The sequence below is a fragment of the Polyodon spathula genome, chromosome 7 (genome assembly GCF_017654505.1).
Source record: "Polyodon spathula isolate WHYD16114869_AA chromosome 7, ASM1765450v1, whole genome shotgun sequence".
NCBI lineage: Eukaryota > Metazoa > Chordata > Actinopteri > Acipenseriformes > Polyodontidae > Polyodon > Polyodon spathula.
The window spans coordinates 34657155-34681909 of NC_054540.1; the positions used below are offsets into that span (position 1 = coordinate 34657155).

At 39.3% G+C, this 24755-nt stretch overlaps 1 protein-coding gene across 2 annotated transcripts in view; it reads left to right on the top strand.

The window, feature by feature from the left end:
- Positions 1-3089: 3089 nt before the first annotated feature.
- LOC121318578 (synapsin-3-like) overlaps positions 3090-24755 on the top strand; it is a 250791-nt gene continuing 229125 nt past the window's right edge. The window contains exon 1 of one of the 2 annotated variants that reach the window (XM_041255406.1): positions 3090-3609. The gene's annotated coding sequence lies outside the window, so the exon portion shown is untranslated. Of the gene's footprint in view, positions 3610-21110; positions 21182-24755 lie in introns of those variants that run through there. The other variant, XM_041255407.1, reaches the window with a different exon arrangement.

The window sequence follows — 24755 nt, forward strand, 5'->3', positions numbered from 1 at the left end:
TACTGATGATCTTGTCCGGAAAGCCACAATTTGCAAAAAACACACACATTACTCACTTTTGGCAAAGAAATCTTGATCAGCGCTGTAAATACATCTGAGTCTTAATAGTTGTGAATAGGGAATCGAGTCACGACAAGCCTTAGGGTGTGAGGAGTCATATTGCAGATATGAATGCGAATCGGTTGGTTGTTGTAGACAGAGGTATTACTGTAATGGTGGAATTCAAAACAGTGATGGAAATGTCTAAGAAAGATGCACTATTGTCTGTTTCTGATATGTTCCATGTGAAATCCAGGGCTGGGTGGAAGTTTGTTACGGACTGAATGAACTGTTTTAAATCCTCACTAGAGTTGGTGAAAATTCCAAAGATGTCGTCAATGTACCTAAGATAGAATTTAGGTGTTTCCATTGTATTGCTGTAAAAATGTCTTTTCAACTTATCCCACAAAAAGGCGAGGTCCCATTTTAGTTCCCATGCTAACATCGCTTACTTGAGTGTAAAAAATGATCATCAAAGGAAAAACAATTCAATGTGAGCACAAGTTCAGCCAGTCTCAGAAGGATATCTATTGGAGGTTCTTTCACTATCTGTTCATCAAGAAAGTGCTTTATTGCAATTAACCCTTCATTATTTGGTATAACAGAGTATAGGCTTTTAATGTCCATTGTAAAAAGAATAATATTATCACAAGGGTGCTGTTCTTTGAAATTATCCAGTTTTAGAAAATGTGTAGTCTTAACATAGGAGGGCAGTGATTCAACAAGGGGTTTGAAGATTTTGTCAATAATTCAAAGATTATAGAGAACTAAGGCACATATACATGGAATAGACCACAATGTAATACCTGTACATACATTCTCTCTGAAACAAAGACTAGACGAAAGTAATTTGGCCACGGGCATAAATTGATCTTACTTGTCTGTTTGTGGGCAGCCTGATTATTGCATAGGTTTTTACCTTAAACACTGCCTTCCCGTGACATATACTGTGTAAATAATTAATATAAAATACGCAATGCAATTTTTTGTATAGCATTTTTACACAGATAACCACGAATAAACTAAACTGAGGATAGATTCCGTCTCGCTGCACTGCTCTGTTTTAAAGATCGTCATCTCCAGTACAACTATTCAGAGAAAGTGGATTCGGCTTTACTTGTCTGGTGAATTAAATAGAGAGAATTAAATTCTAAATACTGAAATGTATTATTTTTCTCAATAACAGTCGGCGAAATTCAGTGCTTACCCAGCATATTAACACCCAGCTTCTGCTCACGAATGATAGGACAGCTGTCAGATCTTTCCACTGGACTAGAGGCATTAAATCTTCATCCAACATTCATGAACATTTACCTCTAAAGGAACAGTCTACTGCATTATCTGCAAGAAATGCAACACATTGTATACTGGGGAAACTTAAAGGAATTTAGCAGACCGGTTTGTAGAACACTTAAGAAGCACTCGCATTAACACCACTGCATTTCCAGTAGCCCATCACTTCAACAGTGATGATCTAAAAACATTGCTGAAGACATCACAGTCTGTGTGATCAATCAGTGCTATGGAACAAATATTGCTCAGAACGCAAATTTATCTTCAGACTGGGAACTTTGGAACCTCTCGGAATGAACATTCTATTCTAATAATCATGACACCATCCACAGAATGTTTGTATAATTACAAATCTTGAATAATAACAAGTTTACTGAACTGTGTTTACTTTTCTTTTTAAACAGTCAAAGAAGGGCTTTTGCCCGAAACGTCCTGAAAATAACATTTTTTAATCTTTTTAAAACTTTTGTGTACATTTTTTAAAAACTCTTTCACTTTGCACTGTGTCCTGATTCTCTCTACTCAAATGTGAGCTCATTCTCTACTCGACTGTGTCCTGATTCTCTCTACTCGACTGTGTCCTCATCCTCTACTAGACTGTGAGCTCATTCTCTACTCGACTGTGTGCTCATTCTCTACACGACTGTTTCCTGATTCTCTGTTGTCGACTGTGTGCTCATTCTCTAATTGACTGTGTCCTGATTCTCTCTACTCAAATGTGAGCTCATTCTCTACTCGACTGTGTCCTGATTCTCTCTACTCGACTGTGTCCTCATCCTCTACTAGACTGTGAGCTCATTCTCTACTCGACTGTGTGCTCATTCTCTACACGACTGTTTCCTGATTCTCTGTTGTCGACTGTGTGCTCATTCTCTAATTGACTGTTTCCTGCTTCTCTATACTTGTCTGTGTGCCCATTCTCTCTACTCGACTGTGTGCCCATTCTCTACTCAACTGTGTGCTGCTTCTCTCTACTAGACTGTGTTGATTCTCTCTACTCGATTATATGCTCATGCTGTGACAAAGACTGATGTCCACTAGGAGCTGAACTGAGAGCATCACATTCATTTTGACCTGAGCCAGATTTGAACCCAGGCTTCCAGAGGTAAAAGGCACAGCAGCAACCACGTTCCTAATGGAATAGTGGACATATATCATAGATAATAATTGACGCATTGAAATGTGTTCTTCACAAAATACAGCAGAAAACATGTGTGTGCATATTGTCATACATAATTAGATTCTGCCATTTCTCATCCCAAACCCACTTCAAATGGAAGAGCATTAGTTTATTAGTTTAGCAACATGCAATGAAAGTGCTTCTGGATAGCTAGCTATAGCAGACAACTGGAACCAAAGGGCAGCTACTGAACTCAGAAAAAAAAAACACACTTTGACAAAAACACTATTTGAGTAATTGAAAGAACAACTGCAAATGATTGACACGTCATGAAAAGGTCATGTGAAAGCAAACAAGTCAGTTAGCGGGCCTTGTTGACTTACCACATCGTTTACATTAGGCACCTCAAGCAGTTTTAGCGGCAAGCACAAAAGGCTCCTCCCTTCTTGACGCGTTCTGGTTCACTGAACCGCAAACCTGCGACTACCAGCAGCAGCAGCAGCAGCAGCGGGGTATGCATGCCAGATGGAAGCTCTGGTTTAGCTGATGGAAGTTAAACATATAGACAAGGGAGTAAAAAAAAAAGACGTGTTAACATTTTACAAGGAGCAGCTATAAAATATACAATTTTTCAACGTGAAGAGATAAATTAGTTTTAATGTTGGATGAAATGTGTATTAACTAGACCTATGTTATATAAAATGGGGATCAGGTGGATGAGTTTTTGACTTAAACATTTTTTAAAAAGATTGAGACACCATCCAATCCCACTAAACACTTTCTATCGCTGTTCTGTCTCTTTGCCTATATTGCGATTAAAATAGGCATTCCAGTAAATAAGTAAAACCCCCTTTCTCGGAGCTACGTGCGTCAGCTGTATAAAGTGATATTTGAGATTTGGCAGGAGCGGTCCTAGTAAAATATTTATCTTCTGTGAGAAAACTGGTGTAGGCAATAGAAGAGCAGTAATTTAATTTTCAATAACGATAGCATCCAATAGCATGAGGAACGAAAGCAATAGGCGCTATCCCATAATGCTTTGTTAGGCAGCGGAGCAGAGCAGAGTTGATTTGCCTGCAGCGGGTAGAGCACAAGGTAGGGATCACAGTACAGACCGTGCGGCTACAGAACATATTGGAGTAACGGTGTGCTGACAGGTAAGTCAGTTTATTAATACAGACGCGTATACTGAGTGCGGAAAAAAGAAGCCCATAACTAAATGATTTAATAAATGAAGGAACTACATTGTTGTTTGTGGTTTCTGAACCAACACATTGTATTCACACGTATTATGTTGATTTTTAATGCAACAACCAGTCAATATACAAGCATAACTATGACTGGTTTATTACCTGTCACACGTTCCAGTGCATTCACAATGTGCAAACTCCAACAAGTTTAAAGTCGTCAGCTGCGAATGACTGTCTACATCTAGACGTGAAGCACTGAAAAAGGCAGGCAAAGCGAAAGTTAGTAATCGACTCATTTAATAGATGACTATTTATGAGTAACAATGATAAGGACTTTGAAATTGTTATATATATTATATATATATATATATATATATATATATATATATATATATATATATATATTATATATATATGGTGCTCCCACGTCTTTGTTACATTTGTTTCATTAATGCTGCTGTAATTGCACGTAAAATAGCGTCAGTCACAATTTTATTTAAAAAGACTGATTTAGCATCGTAGTGGTAGTTTTGCACAACTTTGAAGACTGAAATGGCTTTCGAATTTATATATATATATATATATATAAAATTCCTCCCACTTGGACTGTCTTGGTCCCTGGTCAGGATATAACCTTAAAAAGCCAACACTGTAACATAGACATGCTTCTCTGAATCATCTTAATTATATACATTAGAGTGATTGAGTTAAATATCAAACGTATATCAAATAGATGTTCTTTATTATGGCTATGTGACTAATGTGAGTAATATTTATTCTGCGTTGTACGTATACAGTATTGCAATATATTTTCATATGAAATAGCTTCTGTATGCACATAAAAAGGGGCTAAAGTCTATATGCAAGGTGAATGCAATGTAAATTGTTTTGTCAACATTAGAATGTGTTTGCATTGTATAGTCTCGCCTGCTAGATCTCGATATAGTTGTTACCAAATTAACATTACATCGGCATTGCTATGTTTTTTCACCACTAGTGTTTGAGTGCATATAGCACGTGAAGTGCAGTGCTGTTGTTTACTTTTCAATGGACTCAAAAAAATATCGTGACAAAGAGCATTTTGCTTTTGATTCATTTGGTAGGAAAGCAACAACGATCCAACATACAGTACTATAGATCTAAATGGACATGCTGTATTTACCTCATATAATATGAGAAAGTATGGCACATACAAATATACATTGCATACGTAGCACATACTTTGGTGTGACCCGGCCATCCCTCACTGAAGAATTTATAGATGTGACTTGTATTCACTTGGTAATATGATATATAAAAACAGCATCTCCCTTTGCAAACCAGTTTGTAACAGTGGGCAAAACAACAGATTACTGATGTTCGACAAGGAATGTTCAAAAGTACTGGCTCTTCCGGAGAACAAATTTTGCAGGAACTGGAGGGTGGTACCCACTCCTGCTTGAGGGCATTATAAACGCTGAAGTCTGTTCACATGGCGTCTTCTGGTTGACTGCGCTGCATACTATTGATGGTGTTATGGCAGGTGTTTTTTTGTACATTGTAATGTTCCTTGACTGGCCAGGTCTGTGGTACAGGATACAGTAGGACTTGTCTGTTGCTTGTCTAAATACTTTGCACTTGTGTCTGCTAGCGGCTCAATCCATCATGAACGTCTTGTGAACGAAATTGTGCTTTATTTCTTAACTATGGTGGTTTTCTGTAAATTGCAATTCCAGAAAGACTAGACTGTTATCATGTGCATCAGCTCTTAACCATTCTCTATTTCAATTGAAAAATGTGTCTCTGAAGTTATGGGTTTGATATTATGATTGAATGCATACTGCCCGGGTGATTCATCAAGTTTTTGTACAAAATCTCTTCAATGCAAAGGTTTAGAGACAAAGATTCTTGAACGACCTGAAACACACACAGGAATGAAGCTATGTGTGCAAGTCAACTAATCTGGTTCACTGTATCGGTGAGTGTTCTTAATGGTCTACGGTGTTGAGCCCCTGGCACACTGTTAGAGTGGAAGGTTTCTGTGAGTTGGTTCTCTGTGCCATTGTCAGTTGCTTGTAACTATATGTTGTACATGTCTGAAAAACTCTCACATTTGGGAGCCTGTCCTGATGGACACATTGGTCACTGAAGTCACTGTTGAGGGGTGAGCCGGTTGCACTGGCACTCGCTAGTATGCCCTCCATTGTGAGGTCACTGAGATCCTTCACATTATTGTTGCTGAATAGTTGCACACAGCTTATCTAGGTCTAGGGCAGGGGGTCAAACTCAGTTCCTGGAAGGCTGCAGTGTCTTCTGGCTTTTGTTCCACCCAAGCTCTCAATTACTTAGTTGGTCTAATTATTTGATTAATTGGACACATTTGACACTTCTCTGCAGGACTCAATGTTTTATAGGCTGTGTACCATGAATCAAGTGCATTAAATCATCAACTGTAAATGACCTTGAAAAATATTAAATATATCCAAATGAACAAATAATTAGATCAGTTATGTTAATTGAGAACTTAAGTTGGAATGAAAACCAGAAGACCCTGCAGCCCTCAAGGACTGCAGCTTGAGGGCTGATGTGTGGCTCACATTAATTGTTATGCATTTGGGAATTTGCTAATTCTACATACATTCTCAAATTCTTTAGCCTGCAACATGCAAACAATACAATTTCATAAAGTTCATGTCACTCAATGTTTAAAAAGTAAGTGTGTGATACAGGAATGAAAACAACACTTCCATTCCATAGCAGTTTGACCCATACCTGGTTTTACTATGAGTTTAATAAGACACACCTGAGCTTTTTACCTTCAGTATACACTGGGGCTAAATCAAGCTTGTACATTAGTAAAACCTGGAGTGAGTGAAATTGCTATGCAATAAGAGTCTTATTTCCATGCCTGGGCATATGACAAAACATGACGTTGCATCGATAAGTGTTTCATATCAAGTGACCCTAGCATTTCTGCATGTCTAGGTTTAGTAGCTGTTTGTTTGCATTAATGAAAATCTATTTCAGCAATACTCAAAGGGCAGACACTGGTGTTTGTTTTCTGTCCAGTGAATTACAAGGTCCACATGTGTAGTCTCCTGAGAGTGACACAGCTTTAAGTGCTGTTTCTCAGAGGCACAGGATTTTAAAAGGTGTTAAAAACTTTCAACTGTGTTGTATTACCAGGATAAAGAGCCATGCCAGCTGAAACTAGCTGTTGTAGCTGGGAAGGAATGCAGTATTAAGCCATGCCTACAATGGTGTCTTTTTATATATATATATATATCAATGTGAGTCATCTCCAATTTTTTACCCTGGTTTTCTCCCCAATTTAGTGTGCCCAATTATTATCTGTATTCTTGGCTCACCACTCGCAACCCCCCCCCCGCCCCGCCGACTCGGGGAACGGAGGCTGGAGCACACATCCTCTGAAACGTGCTCCTGCCAATCCCTCATTTTTTGCACTGTGGATCCACAGCGAGGCCACCAGACATATAGTGCCGGAGGACAACACAGATCTGTGACCAATAGGGTGCCTGATGCGCAGTGAGCCGTGGATTCCCCTGCCGACCTAAGCCCTCCCTACCCGGGCAGTGCTTGGCCAGTTGTGCACCGTCCCCTAGGATCTCCCGGTCACAGTCAACTGTGACATAGCCTGGACTTGAACCTGAGATCCCCAGGCTATAGGTCACATCCACATGGAGTGCCTTTGCTGGATACGCCACTCGGAAGCCCGGTGTCTTTTTCAAGCTGCGCAATAAATTAGCTTTCCGTGGCCATGTAGGTTGCGGATTATTCCTACTGCCAGGTTAAAATGAAGACTGCACTGAGGTAGGCATCCATTAAGTGTTTTTAATATTTTTCACTTTTTAACAATTGTCTTTTATTGAATGTTGTATACATTAAGTTAAGGTTACGCTTTTGGTATTGTAATAACTTCCTTGCTTATGTTGTGCTATATAAAAGTCTTTAATTATATGTGTTGCCAACAGTTTACTGCAGGCTTGCTGTACTTGTACTGTGTCGGAGACTGGGGATAACTGAGAGATTAATGGAAACTATGTTATGTTTCTGAGAGGAGGATCCGCCTCTAATTGCATATGCAATCCAAACATTCCTATAAAGAGCCCTTTGCCTAGGCCTTCTTGTCATTTCTTTGTTTGGTCCTCCTCCCCTGCCTCCACCTTGCAGCTTGCCTTGTCTAGGGTGCTTCCTGCTGCCCCGCTGACTATAGCTGTCAATAATTAATCAATACATCACAGTTCAGCTAGCTCACGGGGGGGGGGGGGACATGCCTGCCGACAATAGCTGTCATCAAACAGTAATTATTTTTTTTCATTTGCCTTCTCGACAGCAAAGCGCTGTATAGCATAAGCTATATTGAAAGAACTGTCTCGAAACCCCTCTGCTGTTTAGGATTTTTTTTTTGTTAGATACCCTAGACGACCAAAAAAATTTGAATGCAAACTGTGCAAGCGACTGTTGATGCGTCATGGAGGTACAACCAATCCCCGGGGTTACTTGACAAACGTAAGTTCATATTGTCAATATTTTTAGTAGTAATAAAATGTAACTGATAACCTGCTTGGTACGGTGACTGTTAAATTAAGTTATTTTTTCCTAAGTCTGCTGCAATTAGTGCTGCTGCAATGCAAGCTTACTGTATAGATCGCAAGCAGCATTGTGTAAATTAAACAACATGTAGGCTATTTAAATCTTGATTTATATTATAAAAACATGATTACTGTTCTATCTAATGTATTTTTAAACTACATGTTAATGTTGTATTATATTTATATGGATTGCCTGTGAAATAGGATTTTCAATCAAATATAAACCAAGAAGTAGCTATGGTGACGTCACTAGTAAATTATGCAAATAAGTACCATCGATGATTCGAACTTTCCTTCGGTAATTTGTTCCGAACCTTCGAAGATCAGAATGTACCCTTGGTTGCAGCCCTAGTTGAGATCTGCTTTACCAGTAACATGCTTGTTTAGGGGCTTGTGGATTAGTTCTGCCAGACTCTGTAATGGGATCTGGGATAAGAATCCCCAGAGAGCAACTGATGAACAGTGAAAGGACAAACCTCTTTTTGCTGTCTGCTGGAGGCTCCTGATGGCACTGTTAACACTGATGCATTTTTAATGTTTCAGAAGGCCAGCAGCTGTGTGGAAACTGTCTTCTCTTGCTGCACAGGATTGTTGCATTGCTGTGGAGCAATACACATTTATTCTTCGACGCACAGAAGCTTGGCTGTATAATCTGCAAGCCGTGAGTTAATAAAATTCAGGAAATATAACTCTGGCATATATCCTACGCTAGCCTGCGGTGTTAAAGAGAACAGCGGGACAGGAACATTAATAATTTAGAGGACTTTTTGTTTAGTCTTAAAGGGGCAGTAAACATTGGGTTCTTAGAATTCCAATTGCCTGGATTCATCAAAGGGGTAAAGTTGTCGTTAAGGCAAAAGTGGGAGAGGGGTGTTGATTCAGACACGACGGACGGGGGGGAGGTTACAGGCATTATTGCAGGAGGGTATTTTTAACATTAGGTAGATAGATTATGTTTACAATTGGACATGCTTAAAATTAAAAGGCAGAGCACATCACACAGCCGCGCTACAAACTGGTGAAATACAATTCAAAGCTGCTGCAGTATGTCCACTGTTTTGTCACAAAACATTGAACTTTAAAGCTGCAGTCTCTAGTGTAAAAGCACATCATGAAAAACCACATTTTTTTGGTGAGAAAATAAGTTGCTACATTTAAATTTGTTAAAGCGTGAAATTTTCGGTCCACTAAAATAAAGGGCTTTACGTAATCTCTGTGAGTAAGAAATTGCAGTGTGCAACACGAAATAATAAATTAACATCCAAAGTTGCACTATACCATTAACATGTTCAATACAACAAATGGTTAGTCAGTTACAAGCTCTTGCAGTGTCTAGAAAAAAAAAAAATATCCAAAATATGGATTGTAGCATAACAGGAAAGTGTAATCAAACAGACTGCGAAGTCTGTAGCATCTGATCCGAAACCGCTATTATCTCAACCTTACTCATCGGTGATGCAAAAAAACTGCCTGAATCATTCAATGCACAGAGCAACTACGTCTAGAGCCCCTTTCACACGGCATGTACTCGGGTCAGGGCACGGTGTCATGCGGGTTGGCTACGCAATTTTGCAATATGATTGAACCGTCGGCCCAAATGTTGATTACAGCAAATGTTTCTACATCCCTACTGCAATCGGGCTTGTGGTGTCTCCCAAGTAGCAAAAATATGGCTAAACAGAATTAACAAAAACATTCCTTGTGGAAGTGAAACCTTCACGCAGGCTTGGCTTTTTGTTATTTCGTTGGCCGTCGTGCATTTTGTCTTGCTCAGCCCGGGTCAAAGCGTGTCAACACACATCCTGAGGTGGGTATCTGGGGCCTGGTTTAACCTGGGTATGAACCAGGTACGTGGATACACTGTACGTGGAATTGTGACCCGGGTAGCCAAAACACGGGTCCGGACCTGGGTAGAAGTGCCAGTGTGAAAGGGGCTTAGGCAGTTTTTTTCTATTCACGTGAGATGCAATATTCAAACATCGAAAATGAATGGAGAAAATTTGACGTTGAGCTAAAAGTTTGTGTGTTGGGGAAGGAGGGGCCCAGAATCTGGTAAAAACTACTGAGAAGATGTGATACCTTTTATTGGACTAACTAAATAATAATTACATCTAAAAGCAAATAAATACTAAGAATGCCAAAAAACAGACACATTTTTAACAGAACATTTGTTGAAACATGGTTGTTTGCATAGTGGTAAGGTCATATCTCATTATACTGTGCCATGGAGTTGAAGGCTGCATAACAGTAGCACAACAATTTAAACCAGTGTGCTTTGTGAACCCTGTAACAGTGCTTATTCAGGAAATTAATGGACAGGTTATATACAGTACTGTGCAAAAGTTTTAGGCAGGTGTGAAAAAATGCTGTAAAGTAAGAATGCTTTTAAAAATAGACATGTTAATAGTTTATATTTATGAATTAACAAAATGCAAAGTGAGTGAACAGAAGAAAAATCTACCTCAAATCAATATTTGGTGTGACCACCATTTGCCTTCAAAACAGCATCAATTCTTCTAGGTACACTTGCACAAAGTCAGGGATTTTGTAGGCATATAGTCAGGTGTATGATTAAACAATTATACCAAACAGGTGCTAATGATCATCAATTCAATATGTAGGTTGAAACACAATCATTAACTGAAACAGAAACAGCTGTGTAGGAGGAATAAAACTGGGTGAGGAACGGCCAAACTCAGCTAACAAGGTGAGGTTGCTGAAGATAGTTTACTGTCAAAAGTCATACACCATGGCAAGACTGAGCACAGCAACAAGACACAAGGTAGTTATACTGCATCAGCAAGGCTTCTCCCAGGCAGAAATTTCAAGGCAGACTGGGGTTTCCAGATGTGCTGTCCAAGCTCTTTTGAAGAGGCAACGCTGAGGACCGTAGACGCAGTGGTCGGCCAAGGAAACTTACTGCAGCAGATGAAAGACACATCATGCTTACTTCCCTTCGCAATCGGAAGATGTCCAGCAATGCCATCAGCTCAGAATTGGCAGAAAACAGTGGGACCCTGGTACACCCATCTACTGTCCAGAGAAGTCTGGTCAGAAGTGGCCTTCATGTAAGACTTGCGGCCAAAAAGCCATACCTCTGACGTGGAAACAAGGCCAAGCGACTCAACTATGCACGAAAACACAGGAACTGGGGTGCAGAAAAATGGCAGCAGGTGCTCTGGACTGATGAGTCAAAATTTGAAATATTTGGCTGCAGCAGAAGGCAGTTTGTTCGCCGAAGGGTTGGAGAGCGGTACACGAATGAATGTCTGCAGGCAACAGTGAAGCATGGTGGAGGTTCCTTGCAAGTTTGGGGCTGCATTTCTGCAAATGGAGTTGGGGATTTGGTCAGAATTAATGGTCTCCTCAATACTGAGAAGTACAGGCAGATACTTATCCATCATGCAATACCATCAGGGAGCCATCTGATTGGCCCCAAATTTATTCTGCAGCATGACAATGACCCCAAACATACAGCGAAAGTCATTAAGAACTATATTCAGCGTAAAGAAGAACAAGGAGTCCTGGAAGTGATGGTATGGCCCCCACAGAGCCATGATCTCAACATCATCGAGTCTGTCTGGGATTACATGAAGAGAGAGACGCAACTGAGGCTGCCTAAATCCACAGAAGAACTGTGGTTAGTTCTCCAAGATGTTTGGGCCAACCTACCTGCCAAGTTCCTTCAAAAACTGTGTGCACTGTGTTTTGAAGGCAAAGGGTGGTCACACCAAATATTGATTTGATGTAGATTTTTCTTCTGTTCACTCACTTTGCATTTTGTTAATTGATAAGTATAAACTATTAACATGTCTATTTCTGAATACTTTACAGCATTTTTTCACACCTGCCTAAAACTTTTGCACAATACTGTATATTAGGGCAAGATTCTCAAAGCTAATGATTCCAAATCGTCATTGGCACAATGTAATCCAAAAGATGTGCTAATGACAATTTGGAGTAAATAGCTTTGAGAATGAAGCTAGGGGGTTCTAGAAGTTTGTCTTTATTTATATGCAGTTCAGGCATTCCGGTACCTCGCTGTATCATTCTGTAGTCTTTGTACGTTTGAGGTTGTACATTGAATAAACTTCTACTACTTGTTAAGCCTATAGTTGGTCCTGTACATTGTAGGGTGTAGAGAACTAATTGCTTGTGTGCTGAAAGAGGCAGCCATAAAAATCAATACAAATTGTGAATGCAAATTTTGGAATTTGGACCCAGATTAATGTTCTCCTCCTTTTTTTTTTTTTTTTTTTTTTTTTTTTTTTGAACAATTATTTTGATTACTTTTTCAATTTATTCCCAATTTTGGAATGTCTAATTATTATTCAACCTGGCTGACCAATGCAACCCCTGAACTGACTTGTGAGATGAGGACGAGCATTCGTATCCTCCAAAATGAGTGCCATCAACCGTCTGCTTTGTTTCTCTCTGCAAGCCCGCTGTGCAGCCATATCCAGAACTTGAAGCATTGGAGGACCATATGGTTCTGAACTGCATACAGACCTGCCTGCAGGTCCCTGGCCAGCTACAGTGGTCACTGGGGTGTGGAGAGCCAAGGACTCCCGTCAACCTAACTCCTACCCCTCCCGGGCAGTGCTTGGCCAATTGTGCGGCACCCCCTGGAAACTCCTTTCCCATGTTGGTAGTGGCATATCTTGGATTCGAACCAGCGATCTCCATGATATAGGGCACATCCAGCACTCCGGGCGGAGTACCTTTTACTGGTGCGCCACTTGGGAGCCCCTATAGTGTTCTCATTTGATGCACACCACTCCTTTTCCTGATTGTACTGCAGTAGTATTAATTTACATCCCATCTGTCTCTCCCATCAAAAACTATTTTCTGGAAAATGTTGAATACAATTTTATTTAGATGGTACTGCTCTATAGGTTAGGTTATCTTGAAGTTAAATTGTGGCTTGTCAAGCTTTTCCAGGATACCACTCTGATACCCTGTTTAATTAAAGTATTCTGGGGTCTCTAAGTGGCTCCACTAGTAGAGACCCTGCTGTGTGGAGTGTGGCGTCAATAAGACAATATACAGGTTCAAATCCCAGTCGCCTGGAAGCAGTGGGACACTACCCTTTGAGATCCACAGGCTAGGATGCTGGGCTGGGCTTTGTTCATCAGTGTGCCACAAAGCCGGGTGCCAGCTGGTCATGCAGAACTCTTTCCTGCCAACATTCAAAGCTTAGGGTCCCTCAGTGAATACAATTCAGTTGGCTTGATAGTGCTGAGATTGGAGGACACCCCCTGATCTTCAGCCCCCTCAGTTGGTATGCAGGTCACAGCAACAGTGAGGAGACATTCGGAGCCCCCTCCCCTTAAAACAGGACACCAGCTTTCCAATGTAAATAGTATGTGCATTGTTTAATTGCTATCTGTTAAAAAGTCTCAGTGTGCATGTATAAGGGTAAAATAAAGAAATCATTATGCATATTGTATGTTTATTGGGGGTGATTTGATTAATCGTTCCCTGGTTAACTGCTCCTGACAGGTAAGTGAGACCTGCAGTGATTTAGAGGACAAATCTCATACCCCAGGGTAGTGCTTCTAATGTGTGAGCATTATTGTGGGTTGTAAAGAGGATATCTTTTGCCTCTTTTCCACTGTACAACCAAGCCTCGCCAGGTCCATACCGAGCCCTCATGGTGCTGTTAAGGGGAGCCTGGGTTGTTTTTTCACTGCAGAGCCGAGCCGTGCTACTGACGTCGCACGCAACGAAAGACGGTTGTTATTAATTAACCAAAAGATGGGCAAACAAATGGTGTTCCACTATTAATATACCAAAAGCTGTATCTTGTATCGCTATATTTTGTAAATATATTTAGGAATTTCTGTATAATCCACATTTTATTTTATATCAACTTAATTCAATTTGTTCAGTTGAAGGGGAAAAAATAAGTTTTTAAAAATATGACTTGCCAAAGATATCCAGTTTTTAAGGATAGTTGTTTTTTCTGGAGTTTTTTGTTTGGGTGCTTTAAAAAAAAAAAAAAAAAAAAAAAAACAAGCTGTGCGAGCCATAGTTGTATGTATAGTACAGCTGTATTTTGTTTTACTATGTATTTTTTCTTTCTATTAATATAGTAAAGGTAAAGGATGAGAAATTTAGTAGAATTGTGTTTTTGAGTGTGTAAGTTAAGTGTACTGTACACACGGTTTATGTCCATTTTAGAGATGGGACGAATCCAGCGGTTCCAAATTTTCCTTAAACAACACATTTCAGTTGAAAGCTGGTTAAACTTTTAAATCACATAATTAGGTTGCGCTGTGTGTATAATCGCTGACGTGTTTTTCAATTAAGAACAAATTGTTGCATTTTAATCTGTAGACGGGAGTTTCATGTGGCCAATGCAGATCCACATTATAAACACAAAAGCATAACAATAGTGTGTAACGTCTTCAGGTAGGGTTTAAAAAAATTCCTCTTGTTGCAATTCTTAATCTATTGATGTTGAGGTTTAAAAGTTTTAAATTGAGATGAGGCAAAACATACATGATGATAATTGGCCTGCTAAAAGCAGGCAATTCCTTTGAAATAGAAAGAATTCTGCAGAACCTAAAGACATTAATTTAAAAGCATCACCAAGTTCAAATTAAATATCAATTCTGTTTAAACCCTACAACAAAATAGAAAAGACTTGTATTGCCACCAACGCTGTGTTACTGCAGTACTGTACTCGCGTGTTGTTTGCAAGCACTTGGCTGGCAGGGTAAGAAACGACATCATGCTTTATGTAGCGTGGGTGCGAACATTCTCCAGCCCTGCTGTAAGCCCCTGCAGTGAACTGCCTTCCTCATGGCATGCACGTCTACAGCATGACAACACAAGCCAGAACCACTTGGAGCCATTCACTATCACAAATAGGGAAGAGAAATGTAAATCCACCTCTGTATTGAATGTAATATTTATATGTGTTTTCTGTTTTAATTCTCTAGGTGCTTTGCGTTTTAGTAAGAGGGCCATCGTGAGCAGACCTTGCAGGAGAGTTGTGTCAGTATTCTGAGTACAATTTGTGCACTTTATTGTGGGTTTTTATATTTTTGTATTGTCTAACTCCATATTATCTCTAATACATTTCAAATTATTTTCAAATTCATCTCTGCTGTGTTGGACTCCTTTTTTGGTATTTATTCTGTGAGCTGGAATTCCAGCAAGTCCAAGGCTTCACGGAGCATGGACTGGCTTTATTCAATCATGCAAGTCTATACAAGAATGCCAAGAGTATACAGCTCCAGACAGATATTATTGTGGCATGAAAGCTGATGATTTTTCGAGGAATTCCCTTTAACGTGTTTATTTTTTTTTTTTGTCAGTGGCTTTTAAATTAAACCCAAACAAGTTTTGAGATCAGTCGGCTGTTAGGCTAAATGGTCTCCTCTTGGTCGTAAATGAGGCCCTGCACACTGAGAAATTGGTGTTTGTGTGGCTGTGCAAAGTCAACTGGGGATTGTTTAATTGATTGAGATTTATGGATTAAAGTGTGGAAGGTGGCCAAAATATGTTTAAAGGGACATCACGTCATCAAGAATGAAACCCCAAAACAGAAGCCCCACATATAACTCAACCTGATATAAGAAATAGGCTGGAGCTCCCTACAGTTGCATACTTCTAAACATGACCCACCAACCACCTATCTGTGATGATCATGGGAATACCCCCACATATACTGGAGCTAGTTCGTGAAGTCCATTGGGATTCCAAGCCCTCTCACATGCAATATACAGCTGTGGGCACATGTTTTGCATCATCTAGAATTTTAGGATTGAGACCTAATTTTAAAAATAAAAAAAAAAAAAAACTATATTAACACAATTTACATATTTTATTTAACATCATGTAATCAAAGAAACTACAAAATGATATCGCCAAAGTCTACAGGAAGCCATGATAATGATAGTACAGTATTTCATGTTAATTTCAAAATGTCACATTTTTCAGTTTGTGTCAGCTTTTCATTAAGTATATGGACTACAAAGCGGTATGTAATTCAATATGTTAATGTAACATTATTCAGCAGGATTTAAAATTAGTTCATTCTATAGGGTGAAGCAAAACTTTTGGCCATAGATGTGTTATTCCCTGCTGGCACAGACACACACAGTTTCTTCTTAGAATGCATTTGAGAGTGACTCAAGTATAATGAGGAAACTGACAATTTGGAGGACCAAATCTGTCGGTAAATGTTAAACCCGTCAAAAATAAGAAGGTTAGCATCATTTTATTCGTCTGACATATGTCCCTTTTACCTTAAACGGTTCATCAGAATACTTAAGGATACATTTCCCTTAACTATGGCATTGACCCTTAAATGTGTTAAACTGCTTTGTGCGACACCGTTAAACTCCAGTAACAATCAAGGGCAAAACTAAGGGGGCATATAAGGAGTTTTAGTAAACTCTTTATAGTTGCACAAACAACTCATTAAACCTCCAGACTCAGGTATGACTTAAATCTTGCTCAGTTCATTCAGATCAGATTTACCAGGGGTCACGTACCAGGCCATTTCAGTAATACCTGATTGGGAGTGAAGGTTTCATACCCTGGAGGTCACTGCAAAGCTGTTTAATGTCTCCAGAGTTCTTGATCTATGAGAATTATCCTGGCAATACTACACAACAGTAAACTAGCAGATTACTTTTATATCATGTGTGAATCAAAGGGTTCAGTTTAACCAAGAGTTATCTATTTTGATCCTTTTATCAAAACTGTCCACTGCATGCCTGTGACAAAGTGGTTAACAGTGTGCAGGTGCAGGTGATTAGAGAACAGACAGACAATTGTAATCCAGGTGAAAAGGGTTTGGTTATTTTTATTTTTATTTTTATTTTTATTATTTTATTTATCCAGTGCCTGACAGTGAAACAAACAGTAAATAATAATAATACTGGTAAGTAATACAGTGGCATATATAACTTACATTTATAATCCCTGTGCTGGTCCCGAAATAGTCCCGTTATTGTATCCCCATAGTAAACACAAAACACGTACACAAGTCTGTTTAGTGCATGAATCAGTAATTGTGGTACAACACAGTTTACAGTGGTACAAGTGAAGTTCTGTCCCAGGTTTGTGCTGGTCGCTGGTGACAGCTCTGGAACATGCTGGCCCTGTAGCGATTACAAACAACAATAGACAGAACGAAACAAACATGATTATTCACCACACAAATACAGGTCCTTCCAAGTCACTTATTAATAACCACAAACGAAGGAAAAGATACATTGCCTCGCCCCCTTTTTATACCATCACTCATGACCCCTTGGTAAACAATGGCAGCTGCTTTTTACGATCAGCAGCTGCAACATCATTTGCCCTCCGGGTCAATGGGGAAAAGCTCCTGATAATATCACTAAGGTTACTGGGACACCCTGGTTAATATCACTCAAATTTAACAATCAATGCAATGATTTTCACTCCACTTAATATCACTCAGGAAAATAAGGCAGTTATGTTCTAATTATCGTGTTTTTAATTATTTTATTATGTGCTTTGTACTGTACTGTATATTCAACAAACAACACAATGCCAAGAACTGTATTTAAGCTCCACAGTAAAACAGGCATCAACACTTCTGTGTTCTAGTGTTCTTTTGTCAGGTTACTGGTGAACTCCTGCTGAAGTCAACTCCCTGTTTAGGCTCAGTGCTGCTGTAACGGTATTAAAAAGGGTTCAGTAAACTGTGCTAGGGTCCAAGCTCCTTTAATATGAAATATATGATATACAATGTGGTTGGATGTTTTATTAAATTGATGTATTTATTTTGCAATGTGAATTAAAGATTATTATTATTATTTTTTTTTTAAATGCAACTAATTATTCAGAAACAAGTGTGTCCACACAATATTCCAAATTCCCAAAGAGGGCTGATCTGTGTAACAATGCACCTCAATATTCCAGGCTCTCCACAGAGCTGGGGCGGGCTGCATATACCCATTATTCCATTATACAGATCGAGCGCTCCACTGAAATCAGATGCTGACAGTCAGGTGAGAGTCACTGGTGTTGATCAGGCTAATTTACCATTCAGTGTGAAACCAGCGAAGAAACAGCTGCTTGGATTTGTGATGATTGCTGCTTTTTTTAGACTGTGGAGAACAGCAATCCACACAAACCCAAGCAGCTGTTTCTTCGCTTGTTTCACACTGAATGGTAAATGAACCCGATCGGCACCAGTGACCCTCACCTGTGGAGAGCTTCATCTAAATAATCGGTTTGTCTAGCACTAGAGAGAGGTGGGGGGGGAACCCTCAAAATCGAATACTCAATAAAGGAAATGTGTTTGTTTTTATCGTGTCAGACCAGCATAGCATGTCTGTTTTAATATTTACTATTAATTCATTGCTTCTAAACAAACACGCTTCTGCTTACCCTAAGCTGTACCTAGAATCATACAGTATAAGATCATAACAAAAAGGCTGGCCAACCTTTTAGGCTAAAAGAACCACACGATGAACAAAGACTACAGTTTAAACAGACTACAAAACGTTTCCACATTTTTTAGCTCTTAAACAGGTTGCTTGGTGTAATGCATCATTTGTTTTTGCATTTTAACAACCACAGCTTTTTCCTCTGACTTGGCAAGGCACATGTACAGGGACTGAAATTAGTGGTCCAAAGGTAAAACACAGACTTAACTTAGATCAGAAAATCGAAACTTGAATCGCCATCAGGAACATGGTGACTTTTTGTTGTTGTGATTTTGAATCACTATCCTGTATCGTGTCCCTTGTTCAATTTTGCAGTGCTGGTGCAAAACGAACACATCTGCATGTTATTGGATCAAAGGTACAGCATGAACTCAATGTGTTTACTTGGTATTGCCACGAGTACCTGTTTTATGTATGTATGGTATTTAACCCATTCAGTGCCATTGCCCTCATTTCAGGACAGGCTACTTTGTCATTTTATGGAGCGTTTTTAACTGGCATCTACCTGTTTTAAGTTTCTCTATTGTTATGATAACTTGAAAGTGTAATTATTGTAATTTATTATTATTTGATCCAGAAAAATGTACTAAGACCATTAATGAATGACACATATACTGATCCCTATTAGTCTTGTATTATGTATTATGAAGCATATACAAATGCGTGGAATAGATGTGATTCCTTAACATTTGAGTGCAGCGTTGCTGTGAAATACTATGTTAATGGGTGTGGTAGTTAAAGATGGTGTGGGTCTCTCAGGCAGCCTTGGTGCCGATTGGGCACAGTTACTGGCACGGCTCATGAGTGTTCTGTCTCAATCACATACTCGAAGACGAGTCTCACAAGATGAACTTGTTTCCACTCTAAATATGCGCCAGGGACTCCACATCGTAGACCCTTAAGAACACTGTGTGAACCAGATTAGTTGACTTGTACACATAGCTTCATTCCTGTGTGTGTTCCAGGTCGTTCAGGACTCTTTGTATCTAAATCTTTGCAGTGAAGAGATTTTGTACAAAAACCTGATGAATCACCCGGGTAGTCTGTATTCAATCATAACATCAAACCTGTAACTTCAGTCACATTTTTCAATTGAAGTGGAGAATATGGTTAAGGGCTGATGCATATGGAAATCCATACAAACTAAAAGCTTGTTTCTTTGGTGGCTCTGTGACGGTACAGTACATCCGCTTTCTGATGCAAGAATATTTACCCACTGGTGCCCCTCATGCTGATTTTAATGTTCCCTTTTCACCTAAACAGCCTTGCTGTAAACCCACTGAAGTGGGATTCGCCTAGTCATTCTGCCACTGGGTACAATGAGTGCATATTTGGAGGCTGCCCTCACTTTTTGTATGCCACAATATTTTTACATAGTACATAGGGTAGATTTTTAGATTTACCTTTGATGCAGTATTGCACATGTTGGTTTAAAGGCAGTGCATTGCCTGATCATGTTTTTCTATCACGGCATGTACTGTACAGTGTTTCTAATTGTCAGCTCATAGGATGTGGCTGGCAGTCATTACAGTATTGTGTTTCAACCCTGCAGTATTACTGTGACAGGGCATTCAATCATGTATATGTTGGGGGTGGGGGTTTAGTCATTTATACATGTACTGTATCCTACACAGCCAGCGATCCCTCAAGCTTTGTGTGTACATTGTGGCACTCCCTAGCCTCCCTATAGCTCATTTACGTTATTTAATCAGCCTAAGCTTTTGGAGGTTCTCGTGCTTGAGAGAGAGCATGATCTTAATGGAGAGCACGATCCGCTGGTGATTTCAGTGGATCAAATGGAACAGGAAACCCGGCTGGCAGTCCTCCCCGATCATCCTAATCAACAGAAACTGGGAGGAGGGACAGAAAGTTGAAATTCACAAACACAATGATGCAAGTTCCACCTGCTGCAGTATATAAAGATGCCTCCTTTTGAGCTCTGTTCTGTCTCTGCAGGATAGGACGCAACTCTGTTCTAGTTCTCCTAAAACATTTGCTGCATTCCTTCTACAGTCAAACCTGTTTCTAGCATATTGTACATACTGTACAGAGTGATATTACACAGTCTAAGTGACTGAAATTGCAATATAATTATTATTATTATTTTTTTTTTAAAGGTTTCGTCATATACAAAAAAACAAACAAACAAGCAAAAAAAGACCCTAGACAAAAATCCTAACTTCAATATGCTGGTACTGTAAGAGAGACCAGTTTTTTTAATTCATTTTTTTATATATATTATATATATATATATATATATATATATATATATATATATATATATATATATATCATATATTATCTATATATAATATATATATATATATATAATAAAACAAAACAAAACTTCCCCTTTAATTGTGTGTGTGTTGGGCTGGCTAAGTGGTCCTGCTGATAATTTTATATATGAGTCACGGAGAGAGCTCCTAGCTTGTAAGAAGATTTTATTTGGAACTAGGAGCAGGAAGAAAGCTGGCTTGGTGCAAAGGACTGCAAAAAGATTAATGGGTACCATTTCAGCGACTGATTAATTATTGCTGCTTTGCGTGTGTGAGGCAGAGCTTTATGATAGTGTGCTGGCGTGTGGTGAGCTTGTCAAATTAGCTCGCCTGTCACAACCGAAGGCATGAGAATACATGTCTCTTGTAACTGTTTGGTCATTCCGGGAAACAGGTTGATTGAAGTGCCAGTTATAAGATGCCATTTGGCATTTGAAAGAATCAGATGACAGCCACTGTTCAGAAGAGTTTTGTAAAGTGAAGATTTTATAGTAGCAGCATGCTGAGAATGTTGGCCTTGTTGCAAAAGTCTTGCATAGATAATATGAATTAGGCTGTTGGTTTGCTGTAACCAGACTCCGGTTTCTAACGGTGGGTAGTAGGTATGGAAGGGATGTTTTTTCTTCTGCCCAGCACTGTTGGTGTGTTAATGTTCTGTTTGAGATTCATGCTTATGTATTGAAAACTGTGCAGAGAGAAACGGGGGCTACAGGTAATAAAGAGTGCATGAAAAAGGTGAGACTTGGGGTTATGCTATGGTAATTGTGCAACTCGTAATTAATTGCAATTACAATGCAATTGAAATTGTACTGGAACCTTTATATAGTATGTGTCTATATTGATACCTGAGATTTATTGCCTGGTTATTTATAATAAATAGAGTAAACGTGTTCATGCGGGTAGTTGTTTTTGTTACTTTTTTTGTATAATTGTAATTATAATTACTGCAGCATCATTGTAACTAATTGAACAAAATAACATTATAAAGAATTGTGCTGTAATGGTAATTGAACCCAGGTCTGCTTGTCTACAGTTCTGTATCCTTATGCTTGAATCGTTGCTATGCAGAGGTCTTATTGACCATGGGCTTGCTAATGTCGCAGTTCACTGTACTTTGCCCATGCTAATAAGATGCGGTTTTGAAGAAATGCTTTGTTTTTCCAGAGCAAGGAATCGAATCTCACACAAGTAGCTGACAATACAGTTTTAATTTCATACTTTGACAAAGCTGAGAAAAGCGCAGACACGTCCTTGTACTGTGTGTGTCGTTTACTTAATGTCATAGATGGGTAAGCGATGCTGCTACAGTTACTGTAATGAAGAACTTAACCCTATACACTTCATATTAAGTGATTTCTTCCCAGTTTCCCCACAGTATCGGTGGAATTTGCTTGGACTCCCTGTAACCGTGTCTTGGACCCGAGTGCGGAAGCCGAAACTACAGACCCTCCTAAAGAGGGTCTATTGATTGAGAGTCTAGAGCCTCCTTGGATATACTGTGTGACTGAAACAAGCCCCTCGCAGCACTGGGGCAGAGCCTGATGGTTATTGCACTCAGGAATCAGGCTCTTACTGTACCACGTTGACAGCAATGCAGAAACACCTTGGGGCATATTTTCAAAGCGTTTCCTCCATTCTTTTAACTCCTATTTTTTTTTTAAAGGAGAAAAAAAAAACTTGTCAATGTTAGAAAATGAGATACAAAGCCCCTTGAGAGTGCCTAAGAGGACTTGAAATATATAACTTGCTAGTGATATTGCCAGCTCCATTGCCAAAGCTATCATGTAGTATCGAAATAATAGGCAGCAATAATAATTGCAAAAGTAAAGCATTCCTTAGAGACAGATAGTGAAAGGGCCAGAGAGGGCCAGGTGGGGGCAGCACAGAGCAGCAGGTGTATTAAACTCCAAATGAAACCAGGAATGGATCAAACTGCTATGCAATGGAAGTCTTATTCCCATGCCTGTACTGGTGTGCAGTTCTGAGTGTAGTCATCTTTCCTGTGCTTCTATAGAGGGTTGCTGTGCAGAAAGAGCCGAGGCCTTTTAAGGGGATTTCTTTTATAACTTCAGATGATGCTAGCTTTTGCATCCAATTCTGTTTGGCGCCCAGTATTAAATAAACGTTATAGACCCATTATATACAGTTAGTTTCTCCTTTTTTTTCATGTTTTATTATTGCTTCAGTTTAAAAATCTGGTTCAGTTTTAGATTTTTTAAAAATAAATCACACATATTTAACCCTAAAATCTGAATACTTTTGAACGCTGTAACATAGGTAAGAAACCGTGCAATTTGTGTTTCGACTAACGAGAATGCAAGTGCTAGAGTAATGGCATTATGGTGCAAATGGGAGTCATGAATATATCACCTTATGACTAGGGGTGTGCTGATATTCGTACTCAGAGTTGCCTTTAAGAAGGCTTTATCGGCAGCTGTGAAATAAATCCATTACTTGTGGTGTTTTCAAAACAAGAAAGGTTGTCCTTCCCTCACCTTTACAATTGAGTGCCAGTCAATGGCAAATAACTTACGCAATATGGCATTAAAAATGTCAGCGCCCCAGATTAGAGGAATATTTTTATTCTGATTTAAACTTTTAAAACCTTCAATGCTGAAGTCAATGGCCATCGATTGGTACTCAGTTAATGAATGGCTGAATTTAATACGTGCTGACCAAATACTTCAGCGCACCCCTGCTTCTAACCAGCTTTAAAAAACATTGTGACAAGGTTGTTAGCAACAGCCTTAGGTTCTGTTCCATGTAAGTTGGAAATGGTTTATCTTTGCGGTAAACTTTTCTCAATGTGCTTTAGCTGCTGGTGATGCATAAAACAATTAAAAAAACTTTGTCCACAGCTACTGAAAGAGTAGGCCGGAGGCAAATGACTCATCAAATTAGAAGATGTTGCTAGATGCCTTTGTAAAAGCAGTGCCTGACCTTTCAAAGCCTCTTCTGTTGTATTCTGTCATTACTTTTATTGTTTGTGAAGAGGATCATAATTGAATTCTGATGATATATATTTAACAGAATACTTTTCAGTCACTATCAGACAGTGATTACAACAGGTAAGGGCAACAGTTAACCCTAAAGTATCTGAACAGCATTACACCCGCCTAGGCCATCATCTCTCATAACAATGGCTCCGTTTGATCTTATCTTGGGCTATACCAATAGAAAGTTTCCTATTGAACTTTCTGGTAGCACGGTTGCAAAATGTACCGGACATACCCTATTTTCAAGCTTGTACAAATCATGTATAAATATCTACTGTAACTCCAAATGCTACGTTAGTAAGTTTCCATTTATTGATTCCAATATTCAAAAGTTGCTTAAACATTTGTCGTTATAACTATGGCACATAGTTATAACAGAAGTCAGACGCTGATCGGTTACCTGATGTTCTGGGAGATAGCTCGGGTACAGAGATGGTCTGTCACCAGGAGAAGTTTCAGGAAGCTTGTTCTGCTTGCACTCTCAAGTGTGCTTGTCTTATATATCTTGCCTAGCTGAACTCTGCTTCCACTCTGTATTTCCTAACAATACCCAAGCACTATTTATTTCTTGGTATATGTTACAATGCTGTTCCAGACACACATCATACCTCTACACAAGGTCAAATGTACCCCACTTTATCAGTTCCTTGTTCCTGGTTGAGTTGGAAAACATCCTCCCACAACTGGTTACTTTGCAGCTGTGCCGAGCCACAGTGTTCTCAAGTGTGCTTACAATATTTGTTTAACCTTTGTTGACCCCTACAGTACAGTGGGCGCTGCTTTATCGAGAGGCCTCGGGAGATGTAA